The following is an 11,538-nucleotide window of genomic DNA, read 5'->3' as shown; positions in this document are numbered from 1 at the left end:
ATCGTATGAAATAACAGCATACATTTGTTGTTGGGTTCAAAAACTCTCTTCGGGAAGTGTCACTTCCGTATTTCTTAATTACCCATATAGATCTGGGAATCGTGACTTCTTTCAGCAGTTCTTGAAGTAATTCCCAATCAATGTTTTCGAGCATAGCAAAATAATCGTCGTCCTCTATATTGGGTAAGTGAAAAAAACTATTTATTGCTTGAGGTGCGAATGATATCTTTTTACTTTTGTTTTCGTGGACAAAGTCAATTTCAAGTAAAATTCTTGAATTAATTCAGCCTCATAAATTGGTCTTTTCGTATAGAATATATTACACTTTAATGCATTGATAATTTTCTAAATGTCTAATAGTACTGTCGTCAGATGATATTTTCCAAGTCGAACCCTTTGTTGGGAAGAATTAGTTGCTTTTTGAAAATTAATTTGAACCTCTTCATTGCTTCTTTGCTATGGAATCAATCTCAAGACTTAGTGGTTTGAGACGTACTTCCCTTTCTAGTACGAGACATCTTTGAAGTGTAAAATAAAAATTATGGAAAATCGATAAAAAATTTGGCTAGATATGGTGGTTAAATGGCTAAGGGGGTCAGCGTTTGGGTGGCTTAGGTTGATGGTTAGGTAGTTGCTGGAATGTGGCATTTGGTGGCTAAGGATGTGGTTGGTTTGGGTGGATAAGTCATGTGGCTTGGGGCGATGGTTGCAATTACTTAAGGGTGGCTATAAGGTTTGGAAGAGAAAAACATGGGAATGAGAAATGAGAGGGAGTGACTGCAATGGGATGTAGAAAAAAAAAGGTTGATGGTTTATGATATGTTAGGCTGTTGTAAAGGAGTGTATTTATACGGGTGATTTCAGGTTCAATTTTGTTAAAGCAAAATCCTACTAAAACAAGTAAAGAATTAATTTGAGAGAAAAAAACACTAAAAACAAGGGATTAGTTTCAATTTAAAATATCATTTTACTTTTCAAAAGATAAATTAAAATAAAATAATATATATATATCTTATTTTTGGTGCATATAATATTTACAAAAATTACAGCCATTTATTTAAAAATAATAAAATCAATAAGTAAAAACCTACAATGCAAATAAACCACATAATATAAAAATAAAAACATAAGCTGAATTGACCCTTTATTTTGAAGATTAAAATATATTTTAACTACTTAGAAAATATTTTTCTAAGAAATTACATTAAAGTCAATTCCCAAGAAAGATTAGAGGGGTCAAAGACAGTCTCGCTTAAAACCCAGTCCCTTCGATAGAATTTTTTCTAATATAATGATTTAAGAAAAATATTGCCTAAGTCAATTATTAAAAATAAAAAGAAAATTATGGGTCCAATAAAGTGAGTGAGGTGTTCTTCCACTCACCTTCACTGTTCCAATAGTGTTTAAGCTGTTGGCCATTGACCTTGAACTTACATCCCTTACCATCTTGTAATTTGACCGCTCCATATGGATAGACTTTTTGGATGGTGAATGGTTCGGACCATTGAGACTTAAGTTTTTTGGGAAATAAATTTAGTCTCAAATTGAATAATAGGACCTTTTGTCCAACTTTAAACTCTTGAGGTTCTATATGTTTGTCTTGCTATCGTTTGATCTTTTTTTTTAATATTTTGGCATTATCATAAGAGAACAACCTCAATTCCTCAAGCTCATCAAGTTGTAGCATCCTTCTTTCTCTTATTTGTTTCAAATCTAGGTTAAGTTGTTTTAAAAGCTCAATGAGCTCTATGTTCCAACTCCAATGGTAGATGACAAGCTTTTTTAAAAACCAACAGATACGGAGTCATCCCTAAAGGTATTTTGAAAGTTTTTTCATAGGCCCACACAACATCATCAAGCCTCCACAACCAATCTCTTCTATTTGGTCGTACCATCTTCTTGAGTATCCCTTTCATTTCTCAATTTGCCAGCTTGGCCTACCCATTTATATGCGAATGATAAGCAGTAGCCACCTTATGTTTTACATCATACTTGTCAAGTAATCACTTAAGCCACTTATTCACAAAATGAGATCCTTCGATTTGGCTTCCAGCAAAGCCATATGTTCGTCACCTTCTTTGTCTGGTGAGTTAGGCTCTAAGACATTCTCCAATAGGTCATCTACAGAATTAAGCTCCCATTTTGTAGAGACTAAGGCTTCCGGATCTGACATCGCAGAGCACTTTTCAACTGGATTAGGGAATTTCATAACCTTAAAAACATTAAAAGTAACTTGATCATTCTTAAAAAAATCAAGGAACTTCTTGAACTGCACCTCTTGTAGTTTTTGCTTAAACCTTTACGCATATAGAGGTGATGGAACCTTATCTTGAATTGGACAACTCTTTCGAGGAATTATTTTTGCATCTCACATAGGTGTTAGCTTATCAGAATTGACTAAGTTAAGAATTACCTCATCGGGGATTTCGGCATCCAGCTTTTGTGGAGAGAGAGTTTCAGCTTGCGATTGAACTTGCTCTTTGTCAACATGCTTATCTTCGATCTCTACCACCTTAGGTTCCAAGGTTTTTTCCACTTCATAATGTGACCTACTTATAGTGTTCATTGCCTAAAACCCTTGGATTTTTGGTATCACCTAGCAAAGCTCCTTGTGGTCAGTTTTGAAGTTAGGTAGCCTATTGGCCCACTTGGTTCTCTAAATTTTTAAGTTTGGTTGCTTAGATTTGAATCAAGGCATCATTCTTAGCCATGTATACCTTCATCAAGGTTTCCAAACTATCAGATGTTTCAACTTGTGGAGGCTTTTGAACTTGTTGGTTAAATCCCAATGGTTGGTTTGATCTAGGTTGTGTGTATTTGTTACTAGGTCCACTTTTTGGTTAATCCATGAAAGGTTTGGGTGGTACAGCCATGAAGGGTTGTAAAAGTTTGAATTTGTTCTTTGGCCACTTATGTTTTGGTTCGATTTCCCATGTTATTATAGACTCTGGGTTTGATGGAAATTTTCCACAAAAATGTCCATCCCTATAGTATACACAAGAAATATTTTCAAATTGACTTAGTGGTTGGGATGTAGCATTATTTAAACCATTAGGGGTAAAAGTTTTAAGCATGAAAGATATAGAAGATACTTGAGCTGCAAGTGAAGTGTGGGTATCAACTTCATGTACTCCTGGTACTCGTCTTCCTAGAATTGCTCGATTGATTAGTCATTGGTAGTTGTTACTAGAATTTCTCTCAATGATGTCATAAGCCTCGTTATAAGACTTAGAAAGAAGAGTATCATTTGCGAAAACGTCTTCCACCATCCTCGTGTGTGCATTGAGACCATTATAAAATGTCTTCAGCTGGATGCAATGTGGAATCTTGTTGGGAGGGCATTTTCATAATAACTCTTTAAATCTCTCTCATGCCTCATACAGAGGTTAATCGTCCATTTTCTGAAAAGAAGTGATCTCATTTCGCAACTTAGCTTTTCTGCTAGGTGGGAAATACTTCAGTCAGAAACGATCTACAAGCTCTTGCCATGTAGAAACTGAACCGGGTGGCAATGGATTTAACCCTGCTCTAGCTCTATCCCTTAGTAAATATGGGAATGATTTCAACCTTAGCGCATCCTTGGTTACTCCGGCCAGATTGAAAGAGTCACTTACCTCCATAATTAATTGAAGGTGAAGGTGTGGATCTTTTTTAGGCATTCCACTAAATTGGCCCAATTCTTGAAGCATTTGGAACATCACGGGCTTCAGTTTCTATTGTGGTGCCTCAATCTGGGGTCTAACAATGTCTGGATTAAGCTCATTGAAAAGAGGCACAACGTATTACTATAACATTGGGTTTTGTGCAACTGTACACAGTCGTTATCAAGTAATAAGTAAGTATCGAGTTATCGTCTCCTCAGGGATTGTATTTGTACTAGGTCATTAATTTGTAAAATTATATTAACAATTTGGTAACTAAAATACAAAATATAGTTTGAGAAGTGGTGATTTAAACTAAATGCAATAATCCCTAATGCAAAGTATCCTAAGTACGTAAACAATATGAATGACAGAGATTTTAGTAAAATTAAACACAATTTGCAACAATTATAACATAAATAAACTAAGACAATAACTTTAATTAAACTCAATTTATTATCAACATGCTTAATAACATTTGGAAAAACATCTATGGAAACTCGATCTTTTATGAGTTTGGAAACCACATTAGGTCCTTTCGGAATCCTTTACTTAGTAAATACACATTTTATTGATCCTTATTTACTAAGAGTTTTTTAGCATTCATATGAGGTAACAGGGACGTGTTAGGTTTGAAACAATTTAATCACACAAATCTAAAAACTATGCAGATAACAGAGCTTGGTTAGAGTTGTTATGCAACCTACAATTTAATCAGGATAAGATCTAAATTGAGAATGCACATTTCAATTATGCGTCCATTAGCCGTCGTCTGGTTAGGATTGCTCAGCTAATCCAAGTGCATTTCAATCACGTATGAACGAAATACAGACTTGATTTTAATTGAAAATATGATCGATTAAGGCATAAACATTATAAGCATGAATCAAATACATATTATTTAATCAAAATAATCATCCTAGCTTAAATAAAATTAAGCTATAATTGTTGTAAACAAGAACAAAGAGCATATAGCAAACATCTTTAAATTAAATTTGAAGAAAAGAAAGATTAAACCCGATTCAGAGTGGCTGTCACCCAAGACTATAACTGACGAGGCTCTTTTGCTCATTTGTATTGCTCCTTTGCTGATGGTTCTCCAAGGTGGCCGACCAAGGGTTTTTTAAGAGGCTTAATTGCTAAAATCCTTATGCAAGGATGATGAAGGGGAAATATAGCTAAAAGTGTTGAGAGAATGATGAATGAGTGAGAGATGATGGGATGAGGCATGATTGAAAGAGTAAGAAATGAGCTCTTATTTAGAGGTGAGGTAAAGGAGCTAGTTTGCTAAAAATAGGAGTGTCCATCCTTTGAAACCTCCTCCAAGAGTGGCTGGCCATGAATTGAGGAAATGTGGCTTATTTTTCCTTGATTTTTGGTCAATTTGAGTCCCACAACAACTCAGGACTAAGACTCGGTCATCAGCAAATCTTCAGGAAAATCTCCAATTTCTTTAACTCTTTAAGGACTTTGCATAATTAAACCAAAAAATGATTTATGAGATCCATGTGAAGCCAAAAATTGGATTGACTTGGTCCCCAATGTGGATGGTTTTGCAATTAGAAGAAAACTTTTAGACCTGTCCAAAAATAGTTGATAGTTTAGAGGACCAAAAAATATAATTTAACCACTTTAATTAATAAATTTACTTAATTAATTAAAACCCAATTTATTAATGAATTATTAAAAATGAATTATTAAATATAACTTTATATTTTATTATTTAATTTAATCATGCATGACCCACTTTATAGCTTAAAAATATAATATGCTCAAATTAATATAAAATAAGCCATTTTATGCATGAAAACTATATAATAAAGTATAAAATCACATTTTAATAATTTTTATGTCCTAATTTCATATTTTTCATATTTCATTAATTTATTAAACAATTACTTGGTTTTAACAGCAAATTTAAGTGAAAATGTGATGAATAATATAAGAAAAATCCTATATATTTTTCAGTTTACACACCCCCAAACTTAAATCATTGCTCGTCCCAAGTAATGTTCATGCACAGCACAAGGTCTTGCTAAGGAAAATTTTGCTAAGAGTGTAAGTAGCATAAATCTTTCTCTCATAATCATGCATCAATAAATTCATGCTCATAAACCTTCTTTATTAACAAGTAACTCATATACAAACATTCTGAAAATTTTATTCTAAGTTTCAAGATATGCCAACATGAATCATAGTTTGCATGTATGTTACATCCATAGATAATATTTTTCATTCCACACAATTTCTCATCAATCAAGCAAAACAATCATAAGGCTTATTTATGATCTTCATATGTTGAACTTAATACTTCTTCTCCACTAATGTAGGTGACATAATCATCAAATCAATAGGTCTTTTATTCTAACTTAATACTTGTCTTGGATTTCTCGAAATTCAACCTTTTTCTTCAAATGAACTTTTGGAACTCCCCCAAACTTATTTTTAACTCATACTCAAATATTTTCTTTTTGGAGACTGAGCAAACTTTTCTTCACTCTTTCTTTGTCTCTTTTTTTTTTAAGCATGAGCACATACATCTTTATGAAAATTTCCTCAAATGTTGATTCCCAATACAACTTTATTTAAGATAGGTGCACAAAATCAAGATAATTTTAAAAAGATGGTACTGGCTTATAATGTAGGTTTATTACAATGAACAGGCATTTAAGCTCAAAATTATAGTTTCAAGGGTCTAATATCATAAGATGGGCTTGAAAAAGATCAAACGATCCAAAGAAAAATGGTGCCTATATCATTTTAGATTTTTATGTACCCTAGGATTTCGCCTCAATAAATTTGCTAAGTCAATTCTAAAGATATAAACCTCCATGCATGTCTAATTTAAGGAGAAACTAAGTTTTCATGGAAAACATTACCTAAGACTAAGATCATAAAAACACTCCATTTTTCATGATAACATACAATCACTCAGATAAAATCATCATTCATGCTTGCATACAAGCTATCTTATTAAAAAGAATTTCTCTAAACATTCATTTATTAAGACATACTTATGCAAGAATGATTTGAAACATACTTGAAAATTTTAAAAAGAAGCAATGTCTTTATTGCGACAATAAAGTAATGAATGAAAACTGAACACCAGGTAGGGTTGTAAAGAAAGAGAGGTGAGTCATTAAGACTGCTTAAATACCAAGTCTTTCCTAATAACCCAATCCTAGACATGTTCATTCCCATTGCCACATCACTTAATCTTTTTCTTTCTAAAAAAGTATTTATTCATGCTCGCTATGTTTTATTTTGCAAAAATTAAATCCTAATTACTAAAGAAATAAATTCCTAAAGACCTGAAAATAATTAAATAAATAACAAGAAAAGAATCCCTCCTTTTATTTTTCTGACTCATTCCCCTTGTCTTCTTTAGCTCCATCTTAGCTTGCATCGTCAGCCTTTTCTGTCCATGCCTCAAAGATAGCATCTGGGAACTCAGGAACAAAAGTATTAGAGATATTATTAAAATTATTTTGAATTGAATCATCTCTAATTTTTGAATATTTCCAGTAAGTTTGTTGTTGATTGTGAATGAACTTGCACATATCCATCAAAATTGACAACTTTGATTTCCTTGAAGTACTTGCAGAAGTCGGCATGGGAGTTGTATATTTAGGTTCAACACTTAGCTTGACTGGTTCTTCTTCTGGCTCAACCCTAGGTTCAGGGTTTTCAGATCCTTCAGCTGGTTGAGGACTATTTGGCTCCTTATCAGATTCTTCTTCTTTAGTGTCTGTAATTGAATCAGCTTCAGTTTCTGTTTTATTTGTTGACTCTTCGATTTTTGGCTCAGTTGGTTCCTCTTGCTCACCTTGGTTCAACTCATGCACTCTTTCTACCAACCTTTCAAGATCATGACTTGTAATGCACCCTTGGACATACTGCCCCTTCAGATTTGCTTGTGTTTTAACACGGGCACTTAAAAAAAGTGAAGTGATTAATGATGGGAAATAAGCACTTCCTGCCTTCTTTTTAGCACAATCATGAATCTCCTTGAGGATAATTTTCCCAACATTAATGGACTTTTCTGTCAAAATTGCATATAACAAGAGCATCTGTTCCATCGAGATGGTGGAACTGTGTGAGATAGGCATAAAACTGTAGCGAACAAAATAAAACCATACCTTTGCTACTAGTTTTAAGTATTCTCTTCGACAAGAATGGCTCCCATACTTTCTTATAATCCATTGGGATCCCGGATTTGTCACAACATCAAACACTTGTTGAAGAAAATCCCAATTGATATTGCTCATCATAGGGTAGTACTCATCTTCTTCAACATCAGGTAAATTAAACTAATCATTGATGGACTTAGAAGTAAGAGGTACCTTTTTCTTTCGAACAATAACTTTAGTAGCATCTTATGTAGTCAAACTAGCATAGAATTCTCGAACTAGTTCATCATCAGAAAGTGAATGAGCATCATAGAATCGTTCCCATTTGATAGCATTGATTATCTTTCTAATTGGCACAAGAACAATCATCATATCATTTCTCTTCAGGTTAAAACCTTTTTCCGGCATCATAGGTTGATGCTTGAAAATTGAATCAAATCGCTCTTTCACTTCTTCATCAATCAAAATCGGGTTTTCAACAGTAGTCTTTGATGATCTAGTTTTTTTGCAAGACATGGTATCTTTTCCCAAAAATTTGGCAAAGTTTATTAGGGTTACTTGGGCGGCAAGCAATAGGTATGATGGCAAGGCATGGATTTTTCCCTCCTTTTTACTGTCTTGGGCCTCAAACTTAGACTGTATCTTACTAAAAAAACTGATTACTACTTGGGCCAAATTTGACCTTCTTTATTAACATAAAAACTTAAAATTTAAACAGAACAAATGAAAGTAAAAAAAATTTAAGTCTTAATTAGAAAATTTATTCTTAACAAATTACATTAAATTAATTCCCAGGAAATATTGGAGGGGTCACAGCGGTCCCGCTTAAGTTCCAATCTCCTTAGCCAGAATTAATTAAATGTAATAAGTTAAAAAAAATAAGTTCTAATAATTTATTTATTTACAAAATTAGTTCATGAAAAATTAAGGGTCTATTAATTTGAGCGAGGATTCAATTCGCTCAACTTCACCATCCTAGTAGTGTTTGAGATGTTGACCATTAACTTTAAACGTACCTCTGTAATTATCGTATAATTTAATAACTCCATAAGGATAAACTCGGCAGATGGTATAAGGTCCTTTCCATCGAGACTTAAGCTTCCCAGGAAATAACTTCAACCTTGAATTAAACAACAAAACATTCTGACCTTCTTTAAACTCGTGAGGTTGTATATGATTATCACCTTCTTCATCCTCCAACGGGTCAAACTCTTAGGCTTTCTCTAATAGATCTTCCTCAAAATTGCTTTCCATAGAAACCAAGGTTTCTATCTCTTCCATAACTAAATACTCCTCTGCTGGATCGGTAAATTTTATTGCTTTAAGAATGTTAAAAGCTACCTAGTCGTCTTGAACTCGCATGGTGAGTTCGCCTTTCTGCACATCAATTAACGCTCTTTCTATGGCTAGGAAAGGTCTCCCAAGGATAATTGGCACTTCCTTATCTGCTCCAAAATCTAAAATATTGAAATCACCAAGAAAAATAAATTTATCGACTCTTACAAAAACATCCTCGATCTTTCCTTCAGGATATGCTAACGATCGATCCGCTAGCTGAAGCGTCACAGTTGTAGGTCTTACTTCACCTATCCTTAACATCTTGAAGATAGACTTAGGCATCAAGTTGATACTAGCTCCTAAGTCACACAAAGCTTTACCACAGTAGGATTCATCTATGTTACAGGGTATACTAAAGCTTCCTAGGTCTTTTAATTTCGGTGGCAGTTTGTTCTATAGGAACGCACTGCACTCCTTTGTCAAGGCAACAGTCTTATACTCACTCAGTCATTCCTTCTTGGACAGTATATCCTTCATAAACTTTACATAATTCGACATTTGTTCTAAAGCCTCCACCAACGGAATATTGATGTGTAACTGCTTCAGAACATCCAAAAACTTCTTGAATTACACATCCTGTTTCTATTTGTGTTGTTGTAATCTTTACGAATATGGAGGTGATGGAACTTTCAGTTGAAGCAGACAACTTTTCTGAGTAGGTAAATCTGCATCCAAAGAAGATGTTAAAATATTTGAATTCACAGGGTTTGCCTTGTCAGACTTTGTAGATTCTGATTCCTTTGGTGTAGGAACTTCAACATTTGGTTGACTTTCCTCCTTTTCAACATGCTCATCTTTGAAACCAATCAATCGAGGTTCCAGAGTCTTACCACTTCGCAATGCCACTACCTTGATATGTTCCTTACGCAAATTCCTTAGATTCTCAGTATTGCTCGGTAAGGTTCCTTGCGGTCTATTACGAAGCTCCGTAGCCAATGACCCATTTGGTTTTCCAAATTTTTTAGTGTTTTCGCTTGGCTTTGGATCAAAGCGTCATTCTTTGCCATGTACCCTTTCAACAAGTTCTCCAAACTGTTTGATGCCTCAGCTTGAGGTGGTTTTGGAGCTTACTAATTAAACCCTTGAGATTGGTTGGGTCTTTGCTGTAATAAGTTATTGTTCAATCCATTTCCTTGGTTGTTCCAAGAAAATTTAGGATGATTACACCATGAAGAATTGTAGAAGTTGGACTGGGGTCCTTATCCACTCCTATTTTGATATTGGTTCCCCACATAGTACACTGACTCAGGATTTGATGGACAATTCTCAAAAGAATGACTTTCCCCGCAGTACACATAGGAAACTACTTCAAACGGACTTGGTGGCTGAGCTGCAAAATTATTAGTATATTAGTAGTTAACTGTTTTAACATTGAGAAAATAGACAATACCTGAGTTGATGACGAAGTGAGGGAGTCAACTTCATAAACTCCGGCTACACGTCTTCCTAAAGCTGTTTGATTTGTTGGCCATTGATAGTTATTACTCGTGATCCTTTCGATGATCTCATGAGCCTCATTATAAGACTTAGACAAAATTGCACCATTCGTGGAAGCATCTACCATCAATCTTGTATGTGCATTGAGACCATTATAGAATGTCTCCAACTAGACAAATGAGGAATCCCATCATGAAGACACTTACGAAGTAACTCCTTGAACCGCTCCCAAGCCTCATTCAAGGACTCGTCATCCAATTGTTGCAAAGTTGTGATCTTATTCCTTAACTTAACATTTTTGCTAGGTGGGAAATACTTAACCAAAAATCTCTCTGCTAATTCTTGCCATGTAGATATGGAACTTGGTGGCAATGAATTGAGTCATACTCGTGCTCGATCTCGCAACGAGTACGAAAACTACTTCAACCTCAGTGCGTCTTCAGTCACACTGACTATCTTGAATAATCACTCACCTCCATAAACAATCGAAGGTGCTGTGGGCATACCACTAAATTGGCCCACCATTTGTAGCATTTGAAACATCACTGGTTTCAATTCAAACTGGGTTGCCTCAATATCTAGCCTTCTAATTCTTGGGTTTAGCTCACTGAAAAGTGGCACAGCATATTGCCTGATGCATCGATCCCTATCATCGGCAATGAGGATAGGATTTTGTACATAATCAGCTTCATTACCTTGGTCTAGATTTTGATTTCCAAGGTACATCTCGACTTCTCTTTAAGCTATTCTTTCACGTCCTCTTTGTTTGAAAGTTCGCTCAATTTCAAGGTCTACAGGGAGTAAATCGATAATTCGATCTATGCTCATAAACACCTGAGAAAAAAATCACAAAAATTAAAAAGAATAAGTTAGTAATGTTAGAAATAAATCAAATTTAAAATATATAATTTCACAAAAAAAATGACTATGGAAACAATTGAAATCCCCGGCAACGGCGCCAAAAACTTGTAACGTTGGGTTTTGTGCAAGTG

The 11,538-nt window shown here is 34.4% G+C and overlaps 2 non-coding genes across 2 annotated transcripts; both read left to right on the top strand.

Annotated features, from left to right (window-relative positions):
- The first annotated feature begins 3,322 nt into the window (after positions 1-3,322).
- Positions 3,323-3,431, top strand: LOC128040278 (small nucleolar RNA R71). The gene has a single exon (XR_008194934.1). It is a non-coding gene; the product is annotated as a small nucleolar RNA R71 (small nucleolar RNA).
- A 7,299-nt stretch (positions 3,432-10,730) lies between these two features.
- On the top strand, positions 10,731-10,837 carry LOC128040129 (small nucleolar RNA R71). The gene has a single exon (XR_008194789.1). It is a non-coding gene; the product is annotated as a small nucleolar RNA R71 (small nucleolar RNA).
- The last annotated feature ends 701 nt before the right edge of the window (positions 10,838-11,538 follow it).

Source organism: Gossypium raimondii, chromosome 3 (genome assembly GCF_025698545.1).
Source record: "Gossypium raimondii isolate GPD5lz chromosome 3, ASM2569854v1, whole genome shotgun sequence".
NCBI classification, from domain to species: Eukaryota; Viridiplantae; Streptophyta; class Magnoliopsida; order Malvales; family Malvaceae; genus Gossypium; species Gossypium raimondii.
The sequence above is the reverse complement of the archived record's forward strand: the minus strand, read 5'-3'. Positions and strand labels throughout refer to the sequence as shown.